At 37.3% G+C, this 10826-nt stretch overlaps 1 protein-coding gene across 3 annotated transcripts in view; it reads right to left on the reverse strand.

The window, feature by feature from the left end:
- The window catches only part of si:ch211-45c16.2 (mitogen-activated protein kinase kinase kinase 13), a 38116-nt gene extending 27290 nt beyond the window's left edge, over window positions 1-10826 (reverse strand). For all 3 annotated transcript variants that reach the window (XM_034007380.3, XM_034007372.3, XM_059032108.1), the window contains exon 1: window positions 10664-10826. The gene's annotated coding sequence lies outside the window, so the exon portion shown is untranslated. The remainder of the gene's footprint in view (window positions 1-10663) is intronic.

Below are 10826 nucleotides of genomic sequence, written 5' to 3' on the forward strand. Positions count from 1 at the left end.
CCTGAGCAGATGGACCGAGAGTCTGAACAAAAAAGAGCTTCTGCATTGTAATCGAGCCAGCAGTACCGGATCAATACAAAGAGATGGGCTGGAACAGATGCCTCTGTAACATTGAAAGGAAACCGATTTGACAAGCATGCCATGTGTCTGGAAAGGAAATATCGAATCTCAGCCCCGAGGCTGATGATCCACTTAACAGCCTGCTGCAGCTGCAAACACAGACTACACAAAACAAGGACAAGTCCCAAAGCATTCTCTTAGTGTTTTGACAGGTCACCGTTGCGACGCTCACACAATTATATCACCACCTTCCAGTCCAACATCTATTTTTAAAACTGTACTGTAATGATAAAGACAGAAACACCGGCATGTGTTTAAAGAATGTATCTTTAAGTGTTTCTTTTCCCCTAATGTCCAGGGAACAGCTGCTCCTTATGCTTTTCTTTTCAAACAATGGCCTTTAATTTATACTCATTTTATTTTCTGCATTAAAATCTAATCTATCCAGTTGATGTTGTACAGGTGTCTAACATTTCACCTGTCTTGAAGGTTTTTTATTTAGCAAGATACTGTCATTGTTTATATAACAAAATGAATCATTATGTTATGCACACCACTGCGTAATTTATATTGCTGATATTTGCTGTATATTGCTAATTATTTGCTGTGTAAGGAACTTGTACCTCAATCTTTCAGAACACATGTGCTTTTTGCAAACTATTAGCATGGCATACTAGAAAACCTCATAGTCTGTTTACCATAACTGGTCATACAGTACACCACACATATTTATACAGGGGTCAAAACAGACAGTGGACTTTAATACAGGTTAAACTGTATCTCTGTATCCCTGTGATTAAATTACTAATTTGGTATTATATGCATTGTACTGTCTCGGGGGGGGGGGGGGGAGGGGACTGTCAATCAAAGAGGAACCCCTTACTAGCACTGAGCCGATCACAATAAGTAAAATAAAAATAAAGAGCTGAAGACTTGCAAGACCAGAATAATAACAAAGATTCAGAGAGAAAGGAAGAAAGCAATGGCTGGGGGGGGGGGGGGGGAGGTAGAAAAACAAAACAAACAAAAGACAAAAACATGAATATGACTCTCAGGAACAGTACAATCGAAATCCACCTGCCAGAAATGGCCATTTACTTAGTTTACCAGGCTGTAAATGTCTGTCATAAAAACAAACAGCCGTGCAGCTCCCAGCAGGGAAAATTCCAATAAAGCTTTACAATGTTACCCGCCAGGTGTTGTAGTTGGGTTATCTAGACAGTAACTCTCACTGCTCATAACCAATACTGCAGCTCAGTACTAAAAGAGAAATTGAGAAAGACAGCAGAATCAGCACTGACTACTAACATTTGGGGGTAGGTATGAGGAAAGCCAAACACCAATCATTTCAATTTCATTCCAATATAGGTCATTCCACGCCAACTCAAACATTAAAAGGGACATTTGGTTTCCCGACGAGTTCAGAAATGCTGATCATTATTTATTTTTTTATATCTTTTGGTGATCCCCCCCCCCCCCCCCCCATTTGCAACCTCTATTTTAAATCGGTGTAAACTAATCATATATCTGCGTGGATCTGTTCTTGTGTTTAACAGCCTGTTCTAGGAAGTATGATTCAACAGAACACATGTTTATTTTCAAAGTTGACCTTCAAGGATGACTGATTCTTAAAAAAAAAAAAACACCTCTAGATTGTGCTTAATGTGGATTAAAATCCCCGATTCTATAGAAATAAGCAATTTGATGCACACAACTATTCTCCAGTGTTTAATAAATTCACCATTTTAATGAAAGCAATTGAAAATCAGAAGTTAACCAGTTGAATTATAATAGATACTTCCAATGATATCAAATCAAGATCCAGATACAGTAGCAGCTGTAGAACCTGCTGGAGAATCTCATTGTGAATGTTTCATAACCAAAAAAAGAAAAAAGATGGTCTGTCATACACAGTATAAAGTGTTTCAGTACCCACCACACATGGTGTTTGGTACACAACAAAGTATTGAGGACAAGAATGTTCCTTTTACCTCACTAAAGGTTTGCTGTATGTATGTTTACCTCTTGATTTAGTCCAAGTTTGGTTTTGGGTCAGAATTTATGTTTTTCCTTTTTTTTTCCTTCCCATTTTGAAAGTCACCTCATCACTGACCAGTTCCCTCACGACAGGACTTATACAATTGATAGCAATTCACTGTGGGAAGTTTCATAAAGACACTGAGCAGGAATACACAAAATGATGAGATTCAAGTCACAGTAGCTTTGTTTACAGTAATCTCACACAACTGTGCAAAGAAAAAGTCTGGCTTGTTTGTTATTGCAGCACTGGTCTAGTTTCGGCTTATCATTCATATTCCAAAGGTCAACTAATTGCTTGCATGTGTTCTAATTGTGCGAAACTGCAAACCAGGAAAATCTGACTAGAGACAGAGAGAGAGAGACACTGAGAATTCCCCACCTAATAAAAATAGACCTAAATACACACCACTTTGGTGTTCTTGTTGATATTAATTTCACCTGCTGTATTGATCACAAAATAAAGTTATTAAATATTTAAAAATAAAAGTGTTTGGGGGGAACCCCTAATTCAATTTGCTGTACATTTTCAGTGTAGAGGTTCTCAAGCAGCTACTGGAAGGTAAAACAAAAGGAAGCAGTAAGAGGAATCTGAATGTAAGCTCAAACCATGTCAACAGCTGAATGGAAGTATCATAGCCATTATTTGAACTAAGTTAATTGCAATGTTTCTTAGGAGAGGGCTACTGGGGAGTTACTTCGGGCCACACAAAAAATCTTCCAGGTAGCCGCATTGGAGAAACAGTGTTAGCCTGCACAAGAAAGCATTATTTTTTCACATGAGGATCATCCATCTGATCAGAGACCAAAATAGAAAAGATCCCAGATTACCTGTCTCCCCATTAATGCTGCAGAGAAAATCTAGACAAGGGAAAACTGGTGAAAACTGGCCAACCATAGAGCTCAAGTGGAGCAGTAATTGGGCAGGAGGTTGTGGTACTGTGTCAAGTTTAATCCCCAGTTACAGTACAGAGGGTCAGATACGTGACAATAGGAACGCACTTACTGTAAGATGCACAACAACACAGAACACATGAATGTGATTTATCTGTAGGGTATTAATACCAGGACTCGAAAATACAGTGTCTGCAATCTACTTACTATACTTCAAGAAAGAAAAAAAATAAACTTCAGCTCAAGTGGATCCAGTTGCGGTTGATGGTACCAATGTATTAAAAGGTTGTTACTGCACAAAGTCTTTTCACAAAAATCACAATTGTCGCAATTCATTGGCATGTGGGGTTGAACAACCTCCCGGGAATGAGACTTTCTAGATATTAAGGAGGTGGAGCTGATGTCTACTTTGTGATCATGACAGCAATGCAGATTTACTGCAGCATGCAGAATTAACCAAAACTGCAAAGCAGCAAAATGTCGTCCTTAGCTGTGTACACCTTTTCATGCTGCAAGACGGATAAAACAAAAAGGACAGCATATTGTATGTTTAGGGACTGCGTATAGATGGACTATGAATTTTAAAGCTGCTGCATCTTGCTAGTGATTACATCCATTTGAAAAGTGTGAAACAAGAATATTTACTGGCTTGGGCTATTAACAGCAACAGGGATCCAGGATTATGGTAAAATGAAGAGACAAACATTTTTGATATTATTTGCTAAAATGATCTCTGCACACAAATCTATAAACAAGGAAACTGTCACCGGCTGTAAAACATATTTAAGTCAGTCGCTGTGCTGCTTTTAATTACAGACACTGGGGTCTATTCAACTGATCTGAACTGTGGTGGATCCCAATACAATACCACCATCATTAAAAGCAATAAAAACCTACTACTTTATATTGTATATGTCATTTAAATAAAAGGCCAAAAGAAACGGTCATAAAAGCCATATATTTCAGTGGTGATCTGACGCTGTTTTGAGCAACTGTATACACCCCATTACTGTATAAACACATTCTGACAGTCAAAGGTAGGCACTAGCCACCTCAGGTCCTCGAACCAGTATTATTGTATTACTGTACCTATATTGTAGACACATACTGTGCATTAAAAAAAGCAAATAAACAAGATTGATCAATATTTTTCAGTGCAAAAACAATATTGATAAGTGTATTGCCAGTGATACTGCAGTTGGGTTTCTGATAAATCATCTAAAGGATTTGTCCATAAAGAAATTCTAGGTGTTCAAAAAGTTTCACTTAATTGAATTTGGCAAGGGAAAATTACTTTAATTCAGTCACTTTAATTTAGCTGTATTTAAAAAAAAAAAAAAAAAAAAAGCCAGCTCGCGAGAAGCAAAGACAGAAAAAAAACGTATACTACTAGGTACTTACTGTATGGAGAAGGTCGCAATTAATGGGCGCAAAACATGTCCAACACTATGTAGTATTATTATTATTAGTTTATTTATCCAATGCGACTTACAGGTGTTACAGGGCAGAAGCGCTTATGCTTTTATTAATTTTTTATAGCTGCTACAGGAATCATACTCCTCTAATTAGGCCTGGCACTTGTTTTGGTCTGCTATTAATACAGTAGCCTGCCATTAGTTAAACTGTCTGAATAAACCAATGTTATCATTTAGGATTTACTTTACAAAAACAAAGTGTTTGGAAAAGTAACAACTGCAAAACAGGAGAGGCTACAGTATCTCATGTCTGACTCGGATAACGTTTTGTGGCATAGAGCAGTGTACAGTGTCACAGGAAACTATAGTGCGGATTAATCATAATAGGCGTTCTGCCTTTTTAATCTATATTTGTAACCAAAGAGGCTTCCAAACCTCATATATACCCTGGGCACGTCTACTTTAAATGTGCGTTAGAGCAGTTCAGACTGTGAAACCTGCCAAGCACTTGGGTCATACACAGTCTGCTGTACCAGAAGTGCTGAGGTTTTAGACATGATTCTGAGGGCTTCATTGAGGCCACAAGGTTCTTTAAGTTTTTGAGTTTCATAATTCACTGTAGAGTGATTTATGCGTGTTCACCATAAATCCCACCCAGGCAAATCTATATGAAACTAACTAAAACAAAAGTGAATTAAAGCATCTTTCTATTGAATTATATTGTGAAAAATTACTTAAGCTGAGTAATAGGATTACTTACATTTAAAATATCTATTAATTATTAAAATTACAGTACTAAGAATGATTAGAACAGATGCAAAAACATACAAAGAAACAATGCAACAATCATATGCTAGATACTAGCCTGTGCCTTTGGCTTACATTTCATATGTAAAATACAACAGCAATACTCTTCAACTGGAATCTGTTGTAAATGGCACTTGCAGAAATTCCCATGACAATAGAATCCTTTCAGATTTGTCACTAACAGCTCACTACTAGCCTAAGTTCTTCCTACTGCTTTGTTGCTACCTTTAAGTTGTAATCTGCTCATTCCATCAGCACACAAAGTATACAAAAACCTACTTACCTCCTACTGGGGGTCTCAATGTCAGATCGTGAATGTCATCTAAAAAGTTCTCCCCTAAAGCAAAGCAAGTAAACACAGCTGGTCACAGTCAGTGCTGAAGCGCAGCTGCAATCTCTCCTACTCTGCACCCTAAACCTTGATGACTGGACTGGATGTAAACCACACTGCCGGGGCTCAATTACAGGTGCTCATTATTATTTCAAAAGCATCGGAACAGCAACACTCACAGCTCACGTGCCCCTAAATTAATACGAAACTGCTGCTGTTGCTGCTTAACAGTGCTTACTGTGGACCACTGCCACACGCGGACAACTTTCCAGGAAGGAGTGGTGCATGTACTGTAAAACTTGGGAGTGTCCTCCATCTTTGCAGCCCTTGCAAAAGCTGTACAACACCAGGGGACATGGCATCTTCACTTACTCACTAACATTCACTGACCCTCTCACACCCATGTGTTAAATGTTTCAGAAAAATGACGTTTGACAGAGTGTTTTACATTGCGGTGTGCAAGAGGTGCTGTATCAGGTACACACTGGCAAGGGAGAACAGTTCTAAACTTTAGAGGTCCAATTATTGTGAATACACACACCTATATTGGAGTGTGCGCTTATACTCCAATATAGTATGTGCTATTTGTGTTCCCAAAACTTAAAGCCTTTGGGAACACCATCTGACTGCTGAATCAATCTCATTACTCAGAGTCCTTCTGTGTATCAAGTATTGTTGTAAATGTGCTTTGGAAACAAAATCACAGATCAACTATAATATTTCCTGGTTCATGAATAACTGGGCGATCACAGGTAAATTTAATAAGTGACAACTGTTAAGTTTTATAAGGGTGTTTGTTAACATTTAAATTCTAAATGTTAGCCATACACGGACTGAGACATGTACAAATAATCAAGCACTTATGAGGCTCAAAGGGAGTGAAATATACTGTATCATATACCGTTGTCCTGATATTTTGGATGAAATTGGACTAATTGTTTAGATTATTGGTCTTGAGATTTCAATCATAAAACAAACAAAAAATGTGCAATGAAAATAAAGAACATTGAAATGATAGTACATCATAAAGTCACACAGCCTTTTATGTAATGTCACAGTGTGGTAGAGGTTTTAAGCTTAAACATGTACAGTACATGCTTATGTTTACTCCAACTAAATGCTTAGCCATTCACTAAACCCAGAAATATCAGCCACTAAATTCATTCAGCATGTTACTCATTTCCTTTGTTGTTTGTTGTATTTTTTTATTTAAAAAAAAAAAGTACAGTTTATTTTTGCATAATACTGTAAATTGAATAAATGCTGGAATGAATGTTAGTTTGAATTTTTTTTTGTATTGCGTGACAAGGTCCCTATATTCGTAAACGTGGAAGCCTTTCATTTGAAAAAACAAAGGAGTCAACTTGAGTTATTCCACAGAGAATGAAGAACTGGCCCCAGTCCAATTGTGTTTGGAGCGTGTGTGTATTTGTGTGTGTAATAAACTCACAATCCAAAAATGCATGGCTAAAGATAGCTGATCATCTAAAAACACTGGTAATGGCACCCAAACATTCCGCTTAGCAAGCACTGTTGATGGAAACACAATCACCATTTGGACAAAAAGAGCGCTGCAGTATTTGATGTCACCTTCTCACATTACAAAACCACTCGCTCACAAAACAAAATCTGGACAAGACTGAGAAGATCAGTTCTGGGATTCTCGCTCCACCAGACTCTTCAAGGAGAAGCTTTCACTTCAATGCTACTGGAAGCCGCAATCATGTCTTGTTATACTTCAGCATAACAATGCCAAGCAACCCCACCGCATGTTAAGTGCTTTATTCAGCATCTCATTTGGCTTTTCACATAAACACTTATTGCATTTTAATTCTATTAATAATTACCAGTACCAAAATCTATGCAGAATTTTTTTTTTTTGTTATAACTTGTCATTGATTGTTGAGGATTAGGATGGAAGAATAGCCGGACAGAGAATTACTCGCAGGCAGTGTTTGGGTTAATTGGTCAGTACGTGTGTTTAGCTGAACTTTAACACACTTTTGTTTTGTAAAAGATTTGACTGCTCTGAAAGAAGCCACTGTAGAATCCTGTAGCAACACTGTTGTTGATCTCACTGTTCCTACCTTTCCATCTATCGATGAGAACCTGAAAGTTGTTCTACACCGTGACTGGAACAATAGCAGACCCTCCGATACTGGCAATTTAAACTGACTTGCTGGCTTGGAACTAAGAGCATACTTCTGCTTCTCCATTCTGTGAATTAGCCTACCCTACGCACCAGACAGGAACCTGAACTAGACCTGTAAGTACCATATGTGGTACTGTATTTCCTATTGATGTATTTAGAGGTAAAGTGTTGCAGGGGGTCAAGTTTTACAGGATGCTTTAAACTTCTGAGTTTTAAAAAGTCACCAAGTTGGATCTAAACGAGAAGACTACCTTTAAGATAACTGCTAGTTTAACCCTATACCAAGTTGATATTTAACCTGACCTTTTAATTCAACATAAAGATTGAGAATAAATTTATCAGGATTGCCAGTGCACTGTCAGTGTTTGTTTTTCTCTCTACCTATACTATATAAGGGTATCAATTCTGTCACCTGTTAGATTCCCTCACAGCCTTTGCAGAAAAAAATGTGACCTTGTGCAAAGCTGCAATAAACATGGATCCCCTTACTGTAGTAGTAAGGTAACACTGTATCTGTTTACTATTTAAAATTAGAAACTTAATTAATTTTTTATGAGAAAAGAGAGGATTGTGGTATCTATCTGTACACTGGAAGTGTGGATAATTGATACTTATAACCAGTGCCAACCAGTGCTGCCTGTTTCAGGGGTTCCATTTTGAAGTAGACGTCTTGGAGTTATTACAAGCTCAATTTAATATGGTAGATTGTATACAACCCTCTAAATTGTTTGCAGTTAACAAAATAATTTCATACATTTAACCTGTCATGCACTTCCATCCACTATATAAAAACATATTTTTTAGGAAACATGTGTTTTCATTTTAAAACATTATATCTGGTTCTATACTAAGCTAAAGAAAATTCTCTGTTAACAAGCCTTGTTTTCAGGTTGTCTTGCACTTCCTTGTTTATTTTACCTGGACTGAAATTTTCCTGTTACTTCAATGCCTTCTTTCCTGTTATTAACCTCCCAATCTGCCTACTCTATTTGACTGACATGCTCTGCAGCCAGTAACATGCTTTGACCCCAAAGAAGCAGGTGAAATGACCTAGGAAGTGAAACAGTAATAGACTTCCTGAAAACAAGTCAAACAAACTGAGAACTTTCTTTAACCTTGTGCCAGATATCATTTTAAAAATAAAAATCCATGTTGGCTATAATGTGTTTCTTTCAAAACATCTAGCTGTCTGGCAAATTAAAATGACAAGTGAATAACTACTATCAAACACATTTTTGTTATGCTAGCTCTGGGCTAAACCCTACTGCAGTAGAGACACTTATGACTTCAATAAAATTGTTGATATGTTTAACAATAAATAAATACAAATAAGATCTCAGATGACCCAGGTTTAACATTTTAATACCTTTGTTATTCAGTTGTTTTAATAGCGGTTTACTGTCAGAGACAGTGCATAACCAAGTAGTGTTATTTACAATGTTTGACAAAAATAATAAAATTAACTAAGGTTTTTTTTGTTTGTTTGTTTGTTTTAAATGCACTTTATAGGGTTTCATTTCAGATATGAAACAACCAGACAAAACTAGTGCCACTCCTTACAGTAGCAAACAGACATTGGCACGTCCAACCTTAGACAATCAGGACCTTTTGTTATTTTCTTTTTACAACCCTCTGGCTGCCATTACAGTACTGGAGATAGCATCACACACCTAAAACATGTTATTTGTGTTTGGTTTTGGTTTTGTGTATTTAAAAGCTTACGTGACAATTTCTAAAGACCTCCAGCTATTTAACCAAACAAACACTCCCATTATTTACAGTAGCTCTGCGGTACAGTACCTCGGCCAAGTTTTCCCTTACTCGACTCCCAAGCGTGCTGACACAGCTATCAAGCTAGCTGCTGCATTCCTGGCTCCACTGACGGTGCACAAACCTCTCTTGTGCGCTAGGTCGAAAATAGTACGAGTCACTGTTCTTTGGAACATCCCTAGGATGCGCGCAAGAATGTTATAGTTGTTTATTATGATGAGTATTATTTAAAATGTCAAACATTTACAGGACTCTATACTTATTTTCTGTTGACAGATAAAAAGTGAAATATGGAGGAATTTGTCAAGGCACCCATCCGTATCTAACCGTTAATTAACAAATTATTACCGAAATGAAAAGACGGAGCACTTTATTAGTTCAAATACTAGAAAACGTTTACTATTTCAAATAATTTTATTGACTTATTTTTGTTCCGCAATTAAAGGCGCACCAGAATGACAATTCAGTATTGTCTCACGTTGTGGCAAGAAGGTTTATATGAGAAAGCGTTGGTCACAACCCCTAACAACCTGTGCTGCACACAAACTGGACTGTCAGCACAGTATGTTTTTACTAGAGTGCAAAAGGTCGTTAAACTAGTGTATAATTATTTAGATTTGGTGTAAATTGTGGTTTACAATGCACTACGAGCTTTAACATATTTCACATTTACGTTAAAACAACGTCGAAACTTTTGCTTAGCTTTGTTTAAATCTACAAACTCGATAAGATTAAACTTTCTCTACAATGTAAACCCACAGTCTGAAACTGAAAGGCAGAATGGCTGAATGTTCTGACCTGTATTTGTGTTTTCACATAATTAAATCCATTGACAGTGTAATCTCAGTAAGGCGCACAATGTACTAAACAAGCTTCTGTTGTTGGTAGCTTGGAAACGATTCCTTATCCCTGTGTAACACTCGGCTCCACCACCCCCTCAATAATTTCTAACTAAATCATTGTTAAAGCACTTCCGATCCAAAAACATCCATGTGTCTTATTTTAAATTCCCCCAAACATGTTCGGCATACAATGTGCCGTATTGCACCATATAAACAAATTCAGCCACGTATACTGATACTACATAAACCAAGCTTACAATGGGAAACTTCGACCAAAAACAAAGACAGCCGTCATAATGCCCACATGGAAGAACACTAAATTAATAAAATAATAAATTATTTAAAACGCCGATACCTTTTTAAAGACAATAAAATCCACTTTTTCTTTCCCTCTCCGTCTCCGTATTTGCTGTCCTGAGCTGCAACGTCACTTCCTCACTCATTGTCATTCCATACACCTGTGTAAGCTCACACAAACGGGTCACCTGACAAGCTGTTAGGAAGACTGGCTGTCAGCG

The sequence above is a fragment of the Acipenser ruthenus genome, chromosome 10 (assembly GCF_902713425.1).
Source record: "Acipenser ruthenus chromosome 10, fAciRut3.2 maternal haplotype, whole genome shotgun sequence".
Classification (NCBI taxonomy): domain Eukaryota; kingdom Metazoa; phylum Chordata; class Actinopteri; order Acipenseriformes; family Acipenseridae; genus Acipenser; species Acipenser ruthenus.